The following is a 19,423-nucleotide window of genomic DNA, read 5'->3' as shown; positions in this document are numbered from 1 at the left end:
CAAATAATGGGAGCAAGTTAGTTGTAATAAAATGTTCAGAAGAGCATCTAAAACAACTGGACTACTGGTTGATTACACATCGGATGGCAACATGTAGCCAACATGTGTGAAAGTCCTCGTGTGGTGAAGGCAGCAGCGGTGAGTGAGGAGCTGGTGTTATCATACAGTCCATGTGCAGTCATTTAGATTATAGCAGAATAAGAAAACATCAAGTTAAATCAAGTCCATTATAGTTGAGTTCAGTTGTTAACGGTGATGAGCGTGTGTGTTCTGACTCGTGTGTGTGCTCATGTGGTTGTATGCAGCTGGCGCATTATTTTATGCATTTACGTAAGCAGTAAAGCAGTGAGTGTAATCAACAAAAGCACTAAAAATAGACTCTATTCACACTTACGTCACAAACCAGGAAGATGTTTGGAAAGATGCGATGACAACTTCCGGCGGGCTCTGTTTGCGGTAGTAAGTCTGACAAAATCTAGGAAAATTTTTAAAATGGCTCAGTTTACTTCATCTCCATGTCATTGTAACTGTTATGTTCGGCTAATCAACAGTTACAACATACCTCAGTTTTCATCATTTCCAAACTGACACACAACTCCGAGTGCACTGGGTACATGCGATTAGAAGAGATGAGGTGCCAAATTCAAGATCAACTTCAGTGAGTTTTATGGTTTTATCACAGTTGGTAGGTACACTGGAAGTTGTATTTGCATCTTTCTAAACATCTTCTTCATTTGTGATGTAAACGTGACCAGAGCCTATTGTGGAGGATCAGTCCTGCCTCAGTGCCTCCTCCAGTGCACCTCCGCAGATGAGCGCACAGGCTGAGAGAGGCTGTTTGTATATTTGTATATGATGGCTTTGGCATCTATAGGCCGTCTATAGGCCAAACAGTTATACTAGTACATGTAAATATGGTCAGCTGGGCCAGGCCCCGAGGCCACAGGGTGCCTCTGTAAATACACAGCTAATCAACACTGATGCTAGAAGCTGCCAGCCTGTTTTAGACTGCTTCACTGAATGCACCAGGGAATAGAGTCTTTCAGGGTTCACAATAAGGTCACCTCAGGGCTGTCACAGCAAACTGTTCAATAGAAATGAAGTTATATGTAAAAATCCAAAGGTGCCCAAAAGACATTCTCAATTTGAGTAATTCAAAGTTTTAATTCTTCAACTCTACTACTTTACTTTGTATTGAAAGAAGTGGCCTCGAAAGTAGCTTGACTAAGACTAAACTATATAACTTTTCAGGTGTGGAAAGTAGAAAGGTTGTCTCCATGCAGCTGCTTTGCCCAGTATGTTCCACAGTATGGCATTAAACTAATATATATTGCTACATTATGTTGTTACATTTTATGGCTTAGAAAAAAAAACATAATGTTGTTCTTACTGTGAGCGGGCTCCCCTAGTCTCTGCAAATATGATTAATAACACGGTGGCTTGTCTTCAGTTTAATACCAAACGGTAGGAAGTGAGCGTGGTGGTGCTTCTGTTTCCATCGACTTCAGCTCCAATTGACTTTACACTAAATAACTGTCACTCCTCTCTCTGTAACTGCAGCAATGAGGTGACAATTTTGGCCTTAACCCACTCATATTAACCCGCTCTACATGATCCTGGTGTTTTTATTTCACTCTTTTGTCCGTAAATAAATTCTTATTCCTCATATGGAATTCAGCTCCAAATTTGCCCCTGTATTTTCTAGCCTCATGAGCTTCATTTGACTGGAGCTGAACACTCTAGGTGACATCACAGTCTCTTAGGCTAGCTGTGTGGATAACACAGCTTTGAGCATATTTGTTTACATTTTACAGAAACAAAACTTAAAACCGCACAGCTAATTTGCATAAACTAAGCGCTCAAAAAACAGCTCACTATTGTGCGCTGATGCGGTAGCCAGGCTGGCACCACCTATCACCTCTGCTCAATTTCATTTCTCTCCAGCAACTAGGTCAGGAATCAAAATACACTAGACGATTTGCAAAAACCCCTGAAGTGCAAGTTCAGGCACCAGGCACTCGGCAAAGAGTCATATACTCAGTGTTGTCAACGATTCCCAAGATCAAGGATTTAAAGTCAGAACAAAGAGAATGTTTGGTGAATTTTATCAAGGGGAAAGACGTTATTGTCCTTCTTCCTACGGGATTTGGGAAAAGCTTAATATACTGGTTAACCCCGTTAGTGGAGCATTACATACGTCACGACCAAATAGCAGCGATTGGTTAAATGATAAAAAGTACCCACTTACTGTCGAGCGAACAACTGCAACACTGCAAGGTCAGACAATTTGTACAAAGTGAAACAAAGATGCTACAGATGCGGTTCAGCTTCTGTCGGACTAAAGGACACGACTCAGTTGAATATATGTGTTCTTTCTGTGACAGAGGGGTGTTCTGCTGATGGTGAGTCTGTTCTGTGTTTCTATCACGTTGGAGATGGTTCATATGAAACTTATTATAGATTATACGTCTACAGGTCATACGCATAGCCCGTATATATGATTGGACATATATTCTAGCCTGTTAGCATTTGAGCGGGGTATTACTTCGTGGCGCATACACCTACATCAGCGTTGTTTTCAGGTGTTCACACAGTGCTGGATCAGATACGTGCTCAAATGAATTCGTGGGAGCTGGCGGCACCAAATCATTCCATCTCTAGAGCTGTTTTCGATTGGATTAGTGTGAACAAACACTGCATCCACACCAAAAACAACTCGAATACGTACTAATGTGGACCTGGTCTTAGTCCACTTCTTTATACAGTCCATGCATTTTACACAAAGGAATAACATTTCCATGGAAACAAGCTATAGCGACCGACTATTCACCAAGAAAATATACATAGTGCACCTTTACACATTGTTCTATTTGCTTAATATTTTGCATTCAAACTAAATTTCTGCGATAAAACATAAGCAAACACCAGCATTTGCACTGTGAATAAAAAGACTCATATGAAAAACAGGGAAAATACAGTTTCCATTGTGTAAAAAAACCCCCCGAGATTTAAAATTCAAATATCTTTCTGCTTTGTTTTACGGCTGTCTGAGTCTTATATCAGCCCTTTTAAACCTGTCACTCCACGTCCTTTTTGTAGCTTTCTTGTAATTTTTATTCTAGCAATATTTCAACGGTTCAAAGCACGTCATGACATTTACAAACCTCGCCTTTGAAATGATTTTTTTGTCTCCTCAACTGGTCTGCGCTCTTGTCATAATATTATTTGTTAGTCTTTTCTCTTTTTTTCCCAGCTTTGTTAAGATGCCCAGACTTGGTGACAAAGCTCTCTGTTGTGATTTGGGCTGATTGGACTGCACTTGATCAGAGGAGCCGAGCCGTAAGAGCCAGATCTGAAGTTGTTGAGTCTTTGGCGAGACGGTGGTGTAAAATGTGGGTTGCGGTTGGATTTTCGATAATGAAGTGATGCTCCCGCTGCCCAAATGGATTCATGTGTTAAGAGAGGGTGACGCTCAAATGCCCCATGGGGAGTGGGAGCGAATGGTACAGAATGTTACCAACGAACCCAAGATACAATTTAGCGGATTAAAATCAACACATTATCAATAAGCAACTAGTTTGTCAAAGGTGCACTGTGTAACTTTTCGGTTGGGGGTCTGTCACCTGCTTGTTTCTATGGGTACGTCATTGCTCTGCTTTGAATGTTCCACAGTATAGAGAGGTTTGACCAGAGAGAGAATTGGCGCGATAGTGACTTCACGGAACCTGGAAGCAACACACAGGAACCAACGAAGAAACAGCAAGAATTTAAGCTACTTTTTTAACTTTTTACTTCAAATCACATTAAATTTACCGACCTGGACCATTTAGAGGATTACATTGACAAATACTACAACAGATTCTGCACCATGACCGCAAATCAAAGAAACCACGTACATCCAACTCCTCTGACTCATCTGCCTCCTCACCGACATCAGATCCACCTAAACTATCCTGCGGCACCGAGATAACAGACATGCTCATTTCCACTGACAATAAACTCACCGCACTGGACAATAGAATGTTCTACAGTATAATATTAACCAGCTCTACCTTACATTTTGATGGATTCAACATTTATATTAATCTCACTGTGTATGTAATGGTAATGTAATATCCCCTTTTATTTACTCAATCTTATTATAATCAATGTATTAATATGTGCACTTAAACAATTCTGTTTGTGAGTATTGCAGATTTCATGAGTTGCAGAAGGTCATAAAGTCATATCTACTCAATAACAGGAAACATCTTGGGCGACCATTGCTTAAGGAAGATAAACTAAGGAAGATGAAATGAGGAAGGGCAGACTGACCTTAACTCTGTCCTGAACACACTGTACTGAAGTGTTATTTTTTGTTTTTGAAAATATAATGGGTATGTAAGCAAAAAGGAACTACTCATGTTGTAATGTTTTGCATGTTACCCCTCCCGTTCTGAGCTGAGTAGTTCCCATTGTAACTAGGGGTCCTAATACTGAATAAAAGGCGTGGAGAAACGAGGGGAGACTTTAGAGGGTATTGAGTGAACAGCAAGTTACATGTAACTAAAGTTCTTCTCTCAGTACTCCCTCCACGCGTGTAAAAGATATTAATCTCTTGTCTTCTCTCTTGTTATTGAATATTGAGTATAGGTGTAAAGGTGAACCTATCACATTTATTCAATTACAGGTGGTTTTATAGCTCAAAAATACACAGGCATTCTGATTGTCCCTCTCCACAGATCTGACCTGTAACTTGCTCTGGTTTGGTCTCCATGACGATAGAAAGGTTTAGTGCCATACTGTGAAACACTCCAAAGTCGTTTTGCACTGAAAATCGCGATCTCAGACAACACGATTTTAGGTGAGTCGAAGCTGCGTTGCTCCTAAAGCCCAATGTAAGGGCAAAGTTTAGTTCTGTGTCGACTCAACGCACACTGCCACTGTCGCCTTATTGCCGTCGTTTTTGATGGATGGGTTTGTGTCAAGGTCTATGCGCCGCGAAGAAATTCACCACCACAATACTAGGAGGATACGATTTAAACCTGGAGTTTGTGTAAAGTTTAACATGAACCATCTCCAGCACGACAGAAGAACAGAAGAGACTCACCATCATCAGCACAACCTCTGTCACAGGAAGAACACACATATTCCACTGAGTCGTATCTTTTACTCTGACAGAAGCTGAACTGTATCATCAGCACAATGAGCGAGCTGTTTTTTTCAGCGCCTATAGTTTATGCAAATGAGTCACGTGGTTTTAATTTTAGTTTCTGTAAAATGTAAACAAATGTACGCAAAGCTGCATTAAACACATTATTACTCAATTTATTCTGTGTAAATTGGGCTTTACGGTCCAGTGTCCAATTATCAGTGCAGGACACTGGTATGATGTTTGTACCATTCGTTCTTTTGAATTTCAATTAAGAACAAAAAGCAATAACATGGGAAAACAGTTTGTTGTTTCATTATTCCACTTTAGTGCCCCCCCCCCAAAAAAAACAAAACAGATTTTGACCTCTATTTCCAATTATTTAAATTTAATGTTTATTTCAAATAATATCAATCAAAAAGTCTTGGTGCCTAGTTTAATTTTGATATTTTATTCTCTCTGGTTTATTTACACCGGACTTTCTGCTGCTGGACAAACATGTCCTCTACTTTTACAGCGGCGCGTTTACTGTTGTGTCTTAAAAAGTAATTGTTGAACTCCATGATGAGAAACAAGTAGCAGCGATGACACTATAGAAATAGTTTTTATTATAGATCCATGGTTGAGCAGCAGAACTTCTGGGGCAAATAAACCAGAGAGAATTAAATATCTAAATTAAAATAGTCATAGAGACTTTAAACTTTAAATGAAATAATATTGGAAATAGAGGTCGAAATCAGTTTTTTTGTTTGACTCTAAAATGGAATAATGAAATAACAAACTGTTTTCCCATTTTACTATATTTTAGTTTTTAATTGAAAAGAACAAATGGTACACGGACTAAGTTTCTGTGATGTTTGCAAATGTTTCGAAAAAAACATCTTAAAATCGTTGAGCCCTACTCCAAAGCAATAACATCTTCATAGAGAAAAGCATTTGAAGGACCCTCTACCAGAAAAGTTACACAATGCACCTTTAATATGAACAGTTGGAACCAGATCTAATTTTTTTTAAACAACCCAATCTTTCTGTGTCTAATCTGTATGCATTTTTACACTGCTTAACCCTGAACCAACACAAGAATCAGCACAGAAACAGAGAAAACAACATGAGGGAGAGCTTTGTGCACACAAGACACATTTGGCATCGTAATAACAGCTAGTTCTTAAATTATTATTCTTGTTCTGAAACATTTTATTTAGATTTTCATAATTTCAATGGGTAAACACTCTCCCACTCAGTTGGAACCAACAAATCTGAGCCTCGGCCATTTCTCTCTGTGCACTGTATAAACTTAAATCTAGCCAAGCCAAGATGAATTGAATTAAGAAAAACTGATCGTGATTTGAGTAAATTTCACTTGACAAGTAAAATAATCTGCCAATGGAACAAGACTCTTTGCACTGAAAATAAGAAATAAAATCCAACGTTGCTTAAATTACGAAAAGCACACATACTCTATTGATAGATCATTTTGCTTGGGAAGTTGAATCTACTCAAATAAAGTAAAATATTCTAAATTGAAGTCATTTGAACTGTTTCCGTTTGAAGTGCTATTAGTTTGGAGCTAAAATTGGCTTCTGTCATAAAATAAATGTAAAAACTGTCTTTGAACGTTTCTTTTACATGAGCTCATCCAAAAGACTTGGATCCCATACAAGAGCCGAAAGTCCCATCACTATAAACAATAAATATGCGCTGGCCTTGTTGCAATTTTCAAAGGACTATGTAGGAAAGCTCTGTGTACATTTTCTGTTTGTCTCCATGGAGATATTGGATTGCCTGAAATGGTGCTCATAATGGGATTAAACTGGCATCCTGAATTTATTAAAAGAACATAATATGTATTCATACTGTGAGCGGGCTTTCCTCTCCACAGATCCGACCTTGCTTGGGTTGTACTTGCCGAATCAAAGATAGACACATGACACACACATGTTCAATGCCATACTGTTAAGCAATCGAAGCAAAGCAATCACTTAACACCAGAAAAGTTACACAGTGCAACTTTGATCAACACGTGTTTAGTTTTTTGACATATTCATTTGGTTTTTTTCTTCAGTTCTCTAAATATGTGGTAATACAAGAAGGACAGGAGAAACCCGTGTCGGACCAATAGTCCACTGCACATTCTCGCTTTCCCAGCACAGAATCAGTGTACATAGAGTGTAGAGCAGGGGGTCGCGGGCCAGTACTGGGCCATGGGTCATTGGGTACCGGGCTTCGAAAGCGCGAACCCCCTCGGGTGTTGGAGTGGGGTGTTGGAGGACCGTATGTTGTGTACACCTCCTCCCATACACTGCGTGGACCGTGTTTTCTTGTGTATGCTCTGTGGACTCTGTCTTCTCATGTACGTAGCGTGGACCACACCTCCTCCTGTACACTCCGTGGAATGTCTTTTTGTGTACGCTGCGTGGAATATGTCTTCTTGCGTACGCGGTTACACCCTTATCATCAGAAGGCCCCCTAGTCAGAAAGCCCACTAGTCAGAAGGCCCTTTAATCAGAAGGTCCACTAGTCAGAAAATCATTACCTCTCCTATTGGTTTGTCATCAACATTTCTCTTGAACAATTGAATGTATATTTGATGAAAGCAACAGGGAATAATCCCTGGATATCAGGGAAGAATTAGTAAACTTTTGGATGTTTACCAATTAAAAATGGCTGCAACATCAAAATTTTTTGAGATATTGACAGGAAAACGCATAATCATGCATAACAGCATTAGCTAAGGCCAGAATTACTTAATTTATTGGTTTACAAACCCACCAATGCTATATTCAAAGAAAAAAGATTTAAAATAAAATTGAAATGAAGGATGTAGAGCTTGAATTACTGAACATTTTGCAAGTTGTTGCCTGAAAATCAAACAATTATTAACCCTGTTACACTTAAGACAGACATTTTCACCCAAATCATTGTTTCCTCAAACATTTTTGCTGTATTTTAAGGGTTTAATATATTTATTACTTTTAATATTTACTTTTCAAAATATTTAAAACTTGAAAAACTATTTCATTTGTAACAATTTGTAACACTACATGAGCATGGATTTTCTGACTAGAGGGTCTTTTGATGATAAGGCTGACCCCGCATAGGCTGCGTGGACCGCACCTCCTCCCATGTGCTGTGTGGACTGTGTCTCTAAACCAGGTCTTAAAACAGGTCTTAAACCAGGTCTTGAACCAGGACTAAACCACGACTAAACCACGACTAAACCAAGACTAAAAACAGGATTTAACCAGGACTAAACCATGCCACGCCTTTACAGAGCCTTTGGACTTATCTGACCTATGTGCACAGAGGACAGCACACGACCAAGGACCGGACCCCCAGACCCATCCAGACCTGAGGGGCTGCACGCTATGGCGAGTGCTACAATGTCTTTACCGCTGTTGGATGCTGCTGTTACCCGAACTCATTGCTTCTGCTCCGGGCTGATGAGCAGTGAGTTGCATACGGAGTTATACATTCAGCTGTTCACGATGATAACTTGGGATGAGGACGCCCCACAGTCTTAACAACACATCTGGAAGACTGTACCAAATTTGAAGCAGAGTTTCATTTTATGAAAAGGAATTTATTTACAGACAAAATAGCAAACAAAAAACATCAGGATCATGTAGAGTGAGTTAATATGAACCTTTGAAGACCAAAACGACAAGGTTCACGGCAGATGTTACAGAGAAAGGGACGATATTTTTCAGTTTAAAGCCAATTGGAGCCAGAGTAGATGGAGCCGGAAGCGCCCCATGCTTACGTCTTATTCAGAACACAGCGGCTAGCGGGTTAGTTATGTTCAGTTACTTCTATGAAATCAAACCATGACCCATCCTCCAGCAAAGTCCTCCTGACCGTGATTCTCGCTAGAGTCAAATACATACCCATACCGACATTAAAGCAAGGTTAAAATCCTAATTAAACCCCTTGTTGCTCCGATGGCAAACTTGTCATTTTGTCGCCGTGCATATCAGTAACAGTTGCGTGGTGCCTGTGTAATCCCCAGCCTCTCTCCTAATGTGCGATCCATAACTGTGAATGGGTTCTTTGTCTGCTCGTAATGAGGAGGCCTGGATGTGTCACGGCTCTCATTATCGCCGCGGAAACCAACGCGGGGACCACACTCGCGACGTCGCCCCCCCCCGTGTGCGAGCTGTGTCCAGTCGAGGAGGGCAATGCTAGGTTACAATTGTTCTGGAAGTATTTGAAGAAATGTTGCACTTTTTACTTGTGTCGATGTATTTACGGTTTTCTTTTAGGTATCATTGGACACGCTTCTCTTACCAAATATCTAGAAAGGGCCACGGAAACAACATTAGTCAAGTCATTTTATTTATATAGGACATTTAAAAAGGTGCATTGTGTAACTTTTCTGGTGGAGGGTCCGTCAAATGCTTTTCTCCATGGAGATGTTATTGCTTTGTCTGGAATGTTTCACAGTATTGTATTAAACCTTTCCATCTTCATGAAGACCAAAACAGACCAAGTTACAAGGCAATTCTGTGGAGAAGTAACTCCGCTCACAGTCAGAATGCCTGTCTGTCTAGGTGTTTTTGAGTTATAAAACCACCTGGAATAGAATAATTGTAAGTCAGGGCTGCTGAATGTCATGCTGTGGAACATTCCAGGTGGACCAGTGATGTAACAATAGAAACATGCAGTGGTGTAGTGGGGATTTTTTAAGTGGGGGTTCGGGATTCATGTCATCATACACTCAACTTGGCATGCTGAAACACACACAGGTGTCATATAGATTGATAGTTTATTTTAAGAAATTACTTTCAGTATAAGCATGAAGTAAAAATCTGTAATATTGTTTTGATTTTTACTCAAAATGATGCGGGATCATGTTATTAACATTAATGCCATTCATAATCATCTACAGAACATAAATCATAGATTACAACACATGAACCAGGACTGAATCAGAAGGACTAAACCAGGACTAAAACGGGACTAAACCAGGTCTAAACCAGGTCTAAACCAGGACTAAACCAGGTCTAAACCAGGTCTAAACCAGGTCTAAACCAGGACTAAACCAAGACTGAACCAGGACTAAACCACAACTGAAACAGGACTGAAACAGGACTGAACCAGGTCTAAACCAGCACTGAACCAGGACTAAAACAGGACTAAACCAGAACTAAACCAAGATTGAACCAGGACTAAACCAGGTCTAAACCAGAGCTAAACCAGGACTGAACCAGGACTTAACCAGGCCAGGACAAAACCAGGTCTAAACCAGGACTGAACCAGGACTAAAACCAGGACTGAACCAGGTCTAAACCAGGTCTAAACCAGGTCTAAACCAGGTTTAAACCAGGACTAATCTTGGACTTAAGAGTACGATTGGGCTCTTAGCCCCATGGGGCATGGAGCTCTGTGCCGGTCCTTTCGCCTGCAGTCACCCAACGGTCTACGCAGGCGCACCTCCGGGCCTGTCCCGCCACTCAGTTTTACTTCAGTTCTGGTATAGTCCTGGTTTAGTCCTGGTTCAGTCCTGGTTTAGACCTGGTTCAGTCCTGGTTCAGTCCTTGATCAGTCCTGGACCCTCATGTCTCAGGTCACTATAGGACAGTAGTGCAGATATCATGAGTCTATGCAGGTTGTTTTCATCATTGCCAACAGCTCCTGTTTGACATTTACCGTAAATTGTAAACTATTTTATAATTATTTTTATTTTTACACATCGGGAGAAGTGGGTGGACGGCGTATCCCCCTCTTACCACGCCCACTACAACACTGGTAACAAGCAGGTGACGGACCCTCTTCCAGAAAAGTTACATAGTGCACCTTTAAACAACAGTAACAAGTTGCATCGAAGTGCTTTACAACAAGAAACACCACATAATAAAAAATAAAACAAATATATAGTACATGAAAAGGTAGCTGAATAAACAAAGATAAAATAGGGAAGAGGGAATAAAAGAATGTACAGAAAATAAAAGAGGCGTTAGAATGGACCCGTGGGGCACACTGCAGGTCATTACTGTAGTACCAAAAAACGAGAGACTCCCATAATTTACTCCTATAATATCTTTCTCTTTTTTATTTAATGTAAAATAAGAAATACAGACCAATAACAACAATGGACTTAAGACAAAAAACAAAAACGAACATCTCTAGACACCCAGTACATTTTCGTCCACTCTCACCTTGCGTCTGCACCGTGCGTTTCACTAACATCCACTATCAGCAGGATTTTTATTGGCACCAGCGCGAATCTGTGGCATTATTCAGCGGCGTTCACGGACCAAATGAATCTATGGGCTGTGAAATCATTCAGGGGCCGTAATGATGAGCTATCACGCAGGGGCCCCGCTCTCGTCGCTATAAAACAATCTGATAGAGTTAGGCCTCTGAATGTGCTGACGCTGTACGGAACCACGGGGAAGGCTGCTCGGGCAGATTAAAGACGGTTCGCACTTTTTATAAGCGCCGCGTTTCTGTAGTGTAGCGAAGATCTGATTCTACTCCAAAACACTGTGTGAATATAAACGTCCATAAGGGGTTTTTAAGAGCAGATTTTCAAATGCGTATTCATTTTTTGTTGTTGTCGACCATTTGGAAGACGTCGTTAGTTATGCGCTGTTACCTTGGAAAGTCCTGGTTCTACATCAAAATTCCACAGCACTGAAGAGGAAAGGGGGAGATATTTTTTTGGCATTTGACCCTTATCTGCTGCCTGGTGAGTCACTGACACTGTTGGGCAAGTTACTTCAAAACTGCAATGTGTTATTTATTACTTGTTACTGTCATTTCAAAGTAATTCGTTACATTACAATATTACTGTATTTAAAATGTAAGGTTACATGACTATTGCAGCACTTTTAAGTTACTCTCACCAAAATAACTGTCGCTGATTGTCAAATAACAATCAGTGAGCGAAGATGCCGAACTTTTGTGCCCTATATGGACTGAACCAGGACTAAACCAGGACTGAACCAAGACTGAACCGAGGACTGAACCAGGACTAAACCAGGACTGAACCAGGACTAAACCAGGACTGAACCAGGACTAAACCAGGAGGACTGAACTGAGGACTGAACCAGGACTGAACCAGGACTGAACCAGGTCTAAGCCAGGTCTAAAGCAGGTCTAAAGCAGTCTAAAGGTCTAAAGCAGGTCTAAACCAGGTCTAAACCAAGCTTAAACCAGGACCAAAACAGGACTAATCTTGGACTCGGACTTGGAATCTAGGACCGCCCCTGAGAGAACCTCAAGCCCGTGGAGCAGGGTGTCCACAAAGTGCGATCGGGTATCAGCTGTGATTAGCTCCGTGGGGTGTGGAGCTCTGTGCCAGTCCTTTCGCCCATGGTTACCCAACGGTCTAAGCAGGCGCACCTCAGGAACAACTGATAAAATTTTTTTTTAAAAAATTTTGTATGATCATATTTTTTTTAAAGAGCATTCATAAACGATTTTTGCAACATTCTGCCATTCCAACACACAAGGCAATTATTAAGCTGCGACAGCTCTCTGTATGGGATAAGAGCACCGTCGCAGACTGGTGGTGTAGGAGGTGTGGTGTGTGCGGCGTAGGGGAGGAGACACAGTCCGAGCGGCATGGTTTAGTCCTGGTTAAATCCTGGTTTAGACCTAGTTTAGACCTGGTTTTAGTCCTGATCTAAGTCCTGTTTTAGATCTGGTTTAGACCTGGTTTTATTCCTGATGTTAGTCCAAGTTTAGACCGAGTTTTAGTCCTGGTTTAGACTGGGTTTTAGTCCTGATTTTATTCCTGATTTTAGTCCAAGTTTAGACCTGGTTTTAGTCCTGGTTTAGTCCTGGTTTAGTCCTTGTGTTGTCCTGGTTTTAGTTCTGGTTTAGAGGCATGACCCGCGCTGCATTTGGAAGGAGGCGCGACCCACACAGTGTACATGAGAAAACAAAGAACACGCGGCGTACAGGAGGAGGCGCCGTCCACATTGTGTATACAAGGCAAAAAAGGTGACGCTCCAAACTATGAGTAGCTTGTCAGAACGGCGACATCATTTTACAGCTCATACACGCACGCACAATTACCGATATCAGTCCTGCTGCAGATGTGGACCGTCATTTTTTCTTCGTGTGTGTGTCGCACCTCATCAGTGACTCTTTGGCCTCACCTATTGAAAACTGTTGATGTATAGTGTTAATATGAACATTTTAAGATCAGATAGAGGGAGAGAGAGGGGTGTTGGTTTTTCAATAAAAAGTGAACAGAGCCAGATGGAGCAGAAAGCACGCCATGCTCACTCTCTATTTGGAATACGACGGCTTGCAGGTTAGCGTGTCCATTTATATATAAAGACACAACGGCTGTATACAGTTGAGCCAGTGTCGCTCCACTGTGGGACTTGGTATTCCCAGCGGTCTTCCATCCAAGCCCCAGCCAGGCGCACCTTTAGCTTCCAGATCAGACGGATCGGGCAATGACAAAGTGATGTGGCCTCCTTCTGTTCTACAGGGTCAGTCTGTCAGGAGCAGTGGGAGTACTAACCTGCTGTGCAAACACCTAGAGCAATGGTTCCCAAAGTGGGGTCCCTCAGAAGCACCGCAAAGGGGTCCCCAAAGGTCGTCCACACAACAAGCACGACAGAGCATTGAGTTTTAAACAGCTCTGCCTTACATTTAGTCAATTACAGGTGGTTTTATAACTCAAAAATACCTATGAAAACAGGTATTCTGACTGTGAGCGGGGTCGCCTCTCCACTGATCTGACCTGTAGCTTGGTCCAGTTTGGTCTCCATGAAGACAAAAAGGTTTAATGTCATACTGTGAGACTTTTCTCCGTGCAGAAGAAGAAGAATTTGACGAACAGTCCACCAGAAACGTTAAATAACTCACTTTTCAAATGAACTTCTTTTCTGTTTTTCACGTTTTTAAGGCAGCGAGAATCAGGTAGAACGCTTGAAGCTCCGTGCAAGATCTTGGATTCATACACAACAGTTTTGGTGTATTTTTATGAGTCACAGTGAGATGGTTTTGCCCGGCGCGATTTGGTTTAGTGGAAGAGGAGCCTGGAGCAGCAGAGAATGTTCCTGGGTCCCTGATAAGGCCGGATGGAGAGGAGCGCTGCAGGCTATGGAGATACAGCTGCTTACTAATACAAGATAGCACAGCGGTCAGATAGTCAGAACATGCTAACACAGAAAGGGGGGATTTGTTAAAAGTTAAACAAATCAATTTTTGACTAATATTTTAACACATTGCTTTCTATTTCAAATTTTAGGCCCACCTGAGAGACCACCAAAAATAATACATTTAAAATTATGTATTATTATTATTATTTTATTTTGTCCATCTCTCTTCCCTTCTTTTTGGAGGGTTTGTCAAATTCTTTCATTCATTTACAACATCTAAATTTTAGATGTTGCTTTGTGTTGTGTTTTTATCATTATAGAGACCAAACCAGAGCGATTTACAGGTCAGATCAGTGGAGAGGCAATCCCGTTCACAGTCATTTCTAGGTATTTAAAACAACCTGTAACTGAATAAATGTAAGTTAGAGCTGTTTAAAGTCATACTGTGGAATGTTCTAATCAGAGCAATGACATTTCCATAGAAACAAGCAAGTGACGGACCTCCAAACAAAAAGCTACATAATGCACCTTTAAGTTTTAAGTTGTTATGATTTATTATTTTTTACATTTTATTTTGAAACATTTGGCGCAATTTACATTTTTTCAATTTTATTTTTAAAGAGCCATTGAACAGCCTCCCGAAGCTTTACACCACCCCTAAGCAAAATCTGAAAAATCCTCCAGAGTGAGCGGTGTCCGGCGGGTTGGGGGGATGGGGTGTGGGGCGGGCTCTGAAGCGATGATTGACAGTCGACCGACAGCCACAACAATCCAAAATGGTACGGACCGGTGTGCTCCAGACTTGGAAACAGAGAGGACATTTGTGCTCAGATCACGCTGTTTCCCTTTTCTCCAGACACGGCAGGACAGGGGGCGGGGCTGAGAGGGGCTCCTCATGTACCGCCATGGATCTATTCAAATATATGGATAGGGTGTTGCTGCTTGTGGCTGCTTCCAGTTGACGTACTGACATTCACTGGTACTTCAGCGAAAAAAATCCTCTGTGCTGAGCAAGGATTTTTCTCATAGAGCACAATGTAATCACAAACGTCTCGTGTTCAGCTAACAGGGCACCTACAACTTTCAAAAATGTCGGATTTGTTGGGGATTTTTTACCTATTTTTAGATCATAAATTTTTTTTCAGCCCAAAATCCTTCAGTTGTCTTAAGAAATGCTTTATAATCGTCTAACTCTGCTTCGCTCTAGCTTCTCTCTCTCTGATTGGTCAAAGTGATCACGTGATACACAAGACCATGCTGCATGCATTCACGTGCATTGCGTGTGCCCACAGGAGAAAAGGGCACTATTGTGCAAGCTAAACTAATCTGGAATCATGCACCATTGAGCTTGGCCCATTGACTTGAATAGGTGGCCATTTTGAAACCCTGGGCCTTGCGTACCGCCCGCAGACACCAGTGGCTGTGCTCATCACGTAATAACGTGCATCTGACTCACTGGCGGCCGTTAGTTCAACACAGAAATTTGAATGTACTGGCCGTAGTTGACCATAAAGAGGCTGTTCCAGACACAACTTTGACCCAGAAGTCAGATTTTTAACAAATATGCATTAAAATGCCAAAATAAGGCCTGGGATAGGGATACACTTTTATTTTAGTCTCACTTACACAGCTAATCAGTAGAAAAAAGTGATTTTGGTGTTTAGAGGCCCTGTAATTCTTTTTGACAGTTTTCCTTACTTTATTCCTTTTATTTTTGATGTTTTTGGTGTAATTTTAGTATAGTATTGTAATTCATTATGTCTGAATACATTTCAATGTTTAATGTCTTTTAACATAGAAAATGTGAGAATATGTATTTAAATTTTTTCAACCTTTCTGTTCAAGAAACTGATATAAAAACCCTATAATTTCCAGTCTGTTAACAGTAGCATTGCGAGATAGGGCCAATGCCATGTCAGAGGTCCACTCTACACCACACGTCTGCTTTTCCTGTCAGATTTATCGTCCTTGAACCGTCTCTTCTCACTATTGTGTGTCCATAAGTCCCTCCCCCTCTCCCTCCCAGGCCCCGCCCCCCTCTTACAGGTAGCTCATTCCTGTCAGGCCTCGCTGTCCGCTGGGAAATCATCCACAGCGCAGGGCTGTATCAGGGCGCCCATCTGTCAGCAGTGGTCAGTGTAGGGTGACCGCTTCAGCCACTCTGGTGTTATGTGGAGGAACGAGGAAGGAGTCAACTGTTTGGTGAGGTAAAGGTGAAGTAACTCTCTGGTTTACTGATTGTGGCTTGGTAAAATTGCACTGTACATGATTTTGACTGTCTTAAAACCTCCATAATGCACTCCCAGTATCGTAATTACTCACCGCAGTGAGCAAGTACTTGATAAGTTCTTAATAATTATCATCATTGTGTTATAATTTGTACATTTTAAATCCTTAGAAAACTGCAGTGCCCAGTGGGAGAGAAATAAACATAAAAATAAAGCGCCACAAATTTGACTTTGCAACACAGCCTTAACCTACACATATCACTGATAGACCTTTTTCACAATGACCGGAAGTGCTGCGATGTAAGGTAAACATCACTTATGTTAATGCTTTTCTATGGCAAAATATCTGTGGAAATGTCTCACGTATTTTCCACCAGCTTCATAAATCTGCCCCATCACCAAATCTTTAGAATTTATCCACAATTATCAAGGTAAGAAAGACAAAAACGAAAACTTAATAAAGGAGAACAACAACAAGCATTGGTGAACTACTCCTGAGCAAAACTAACATTACGGTCATGAATAAAACATAAGTAACTTGTTAACTCAAACTTATTCTACAATTAAAATTAAAAATGTATTTCATGATGTAGATATTTGCATAGACAGAGAGATTTGTACAGTTTAAATACTACAGATGTTCACAGATTACATGTCTCGCATTTAAACTGCTCAAAGCTCTCTGTCTATGTGAATATCTACATCATGAAATTGATTTTTAATTTTAACTGTAGAATCAGTCTGACTTAAGACCATAATGTTCGTTTTGCTCAGGAGTAGTTCACTAATGCTAGTCACAGATATTTTGCCATAGAAAAGCATTAACATAAGTAATGTTTACCCTACATCGCAGCACTTCCAGCCGTTGTGAAAAAGGTCTATTAAAGAAATAAAATTGGAGAATGAAGTACTGTAAGAACAAAGCAGTGGGCGTGTACCAGTGGTGGTGAAAACGGGGAGAGATCGACAATATAGCATCTTGAAAATAAGTGATTAAAGATTCATCATCATCATCATCATCATCTTTATTCAGAACTCATGGTCTATTTTTAAAAACAGACAAGGACAGTGACAATACAAAACAATAAACATTCATGTTTTTAAAAGACAACCACACCAGTGACTCAACACACTGGACTGATATCTTACTGCACTGAATCTCAGATTTGTGAGTGACATTATTATTATCATTGTCTGATTTGTTCAGTCTGCAGATAAAACTGTACATTAAAAATCTTAATGCAGCTTGCAAAGTGTTCACTCGAGCAGTAACAAACATTTCAGTTGCACTCTTCCATCGTGGCCTCCTCAGAAGCACCCGTAAAGTGTCATTGTAAGAGACCTGCAGTCTTTGCAAACTGGCTTTTTTATAATTAGTCCAGAGGTGAACTGTGTACAACGGTGAACAATATGATTTAAACAATAACAACTTACATCATTTGTACAAGAACCAAACTTGCACATAAGAGTATTTGCCTGAGCATAGATCATCCTACACTGTCTGTACAAATCATCATCATCTGTCATGTACGTGGTGATGATATATGCCCCAGATATTTAATTTTTGTTGTAACAGTCAACACAACATTTGACAGGCAAAAGTCAGGAAATCTCATGTGCTTTTCTTCTTTGGTCCTACAGATCATAACCATACTCTTGGTTGCATTATACTTTAGATCATGCTCCACACCATAAACTGAACAGATGATTGAATGAATCACTGCAAATACAACTCCGAGAGGGTAAATGTAAAAGGGTTAAAAAGGGTTAAAAGCTCTGAAAAGCTGATTCTGTATAATAGATCTGCTTACAGTCCCTTTACTATGCAAAGCTTTGTTACAAGTGCCTGTAGTCACTAAAGAATGGTCACGTTCACAATTTTGGAACATTTAGTAAAAAAAAAGTACACACTTGCATCTGAAAGTACCACATCTAGAACACAAACGCAGATGAATAAAATGAGACATGGATCAATGGAAGAAATGAAACATCGCTCTGTCCTGATTGTCAGTGAGAGATGGAATTCTGCCCGCTCAGACAGCATGCCGAGGCAGCTCTGTGGAGGTGTGAGTGAGCCAGCGTGGACTCACCATAGTGTCCTAAGCCTCAGCACTCCTCTCCCACGGCATCATGGGAGGTGACAATACAGAGGAGGATGAAAGAGCATTATGTACCAGGCTCCTACACTGTGAGGATTTTACATAACAAATGATAATAAGTGTTCTCCGTAATATGAGCTGTGACTTTGTAAAGTACTTTGAATTACTGTGTACGAATGGTGCTATAATAAACCTGCCTTGCCTAATATATAATTTTACGTACGTTTAATGACTCCTTGGACATCATTATTATTATATCGTATTATATCTTGTCATTTTCTGAGCACATGGGCTGGAGAAAAGCGGTTTAAAAGCAGAACTTGGCACCAAATCCCAGTCTTTTAATAATATTATCTACTAGGGGTGTGCAAAAATATCAAAATATCGATATATCGTATCGTTTAATGTGATGATACAGTATCGATATCGTGGGTTGCTGTATCGATATATCACCAAGAGTATTTTTTGGTATATTTTACTAAATTATTTTGTTACAGTGCTACAGATTTGTTACTTGTTTAGTGGAAGGAAACTCGTTTATGCGACACAATTGACATTTTCACTGTTTTGAGGATTAAAATGTTTATGTTTCATATGAACTTTGGACAGGAAGTGGTTTAACAAAACCTTTTAGTATCACAGTCATTTATTTAGCCTTTACTTTTTATTGAACCGCATTGAATCGATTTGAAATATATTGTATTGAATCGAAACTGTATTGCACTGTATGGAGATATGTATCGTATCATGGCCTATGTATCGAGGTATGTATTTAGTACAAATTAGGTGGATTTGCAGCTTTCTGGTCAAAAACACCTCCATCTGAGTTTGAATTTCCTTCAGTGGTCTCTGCATTTACAAGTAGTTGGTGACATCACAAAAGACTGATTACATCCAGGTACA

This window comes from Boleophthalmus pectinirostris, unplaced genomic scaffold (assembly GCF_026225935.1).
Source record: "Boleophthalmus pectinirostris isolate CB_2022bp ecotype Guang Dong unplaced genomic scaffold, ASM2622593v1 HiC_scaffold_15, whole genome shotgun sequence".
Lineage (NCBI taxonomy): Eukaryota > Metazoa > Chordata > Actinopteri > Gobiiformes > Gobiidae > Boleophthalmus > Boleophthalmus pectinirostris.
Note: the sequence above shows the minus strand (reverse complement) of the source record.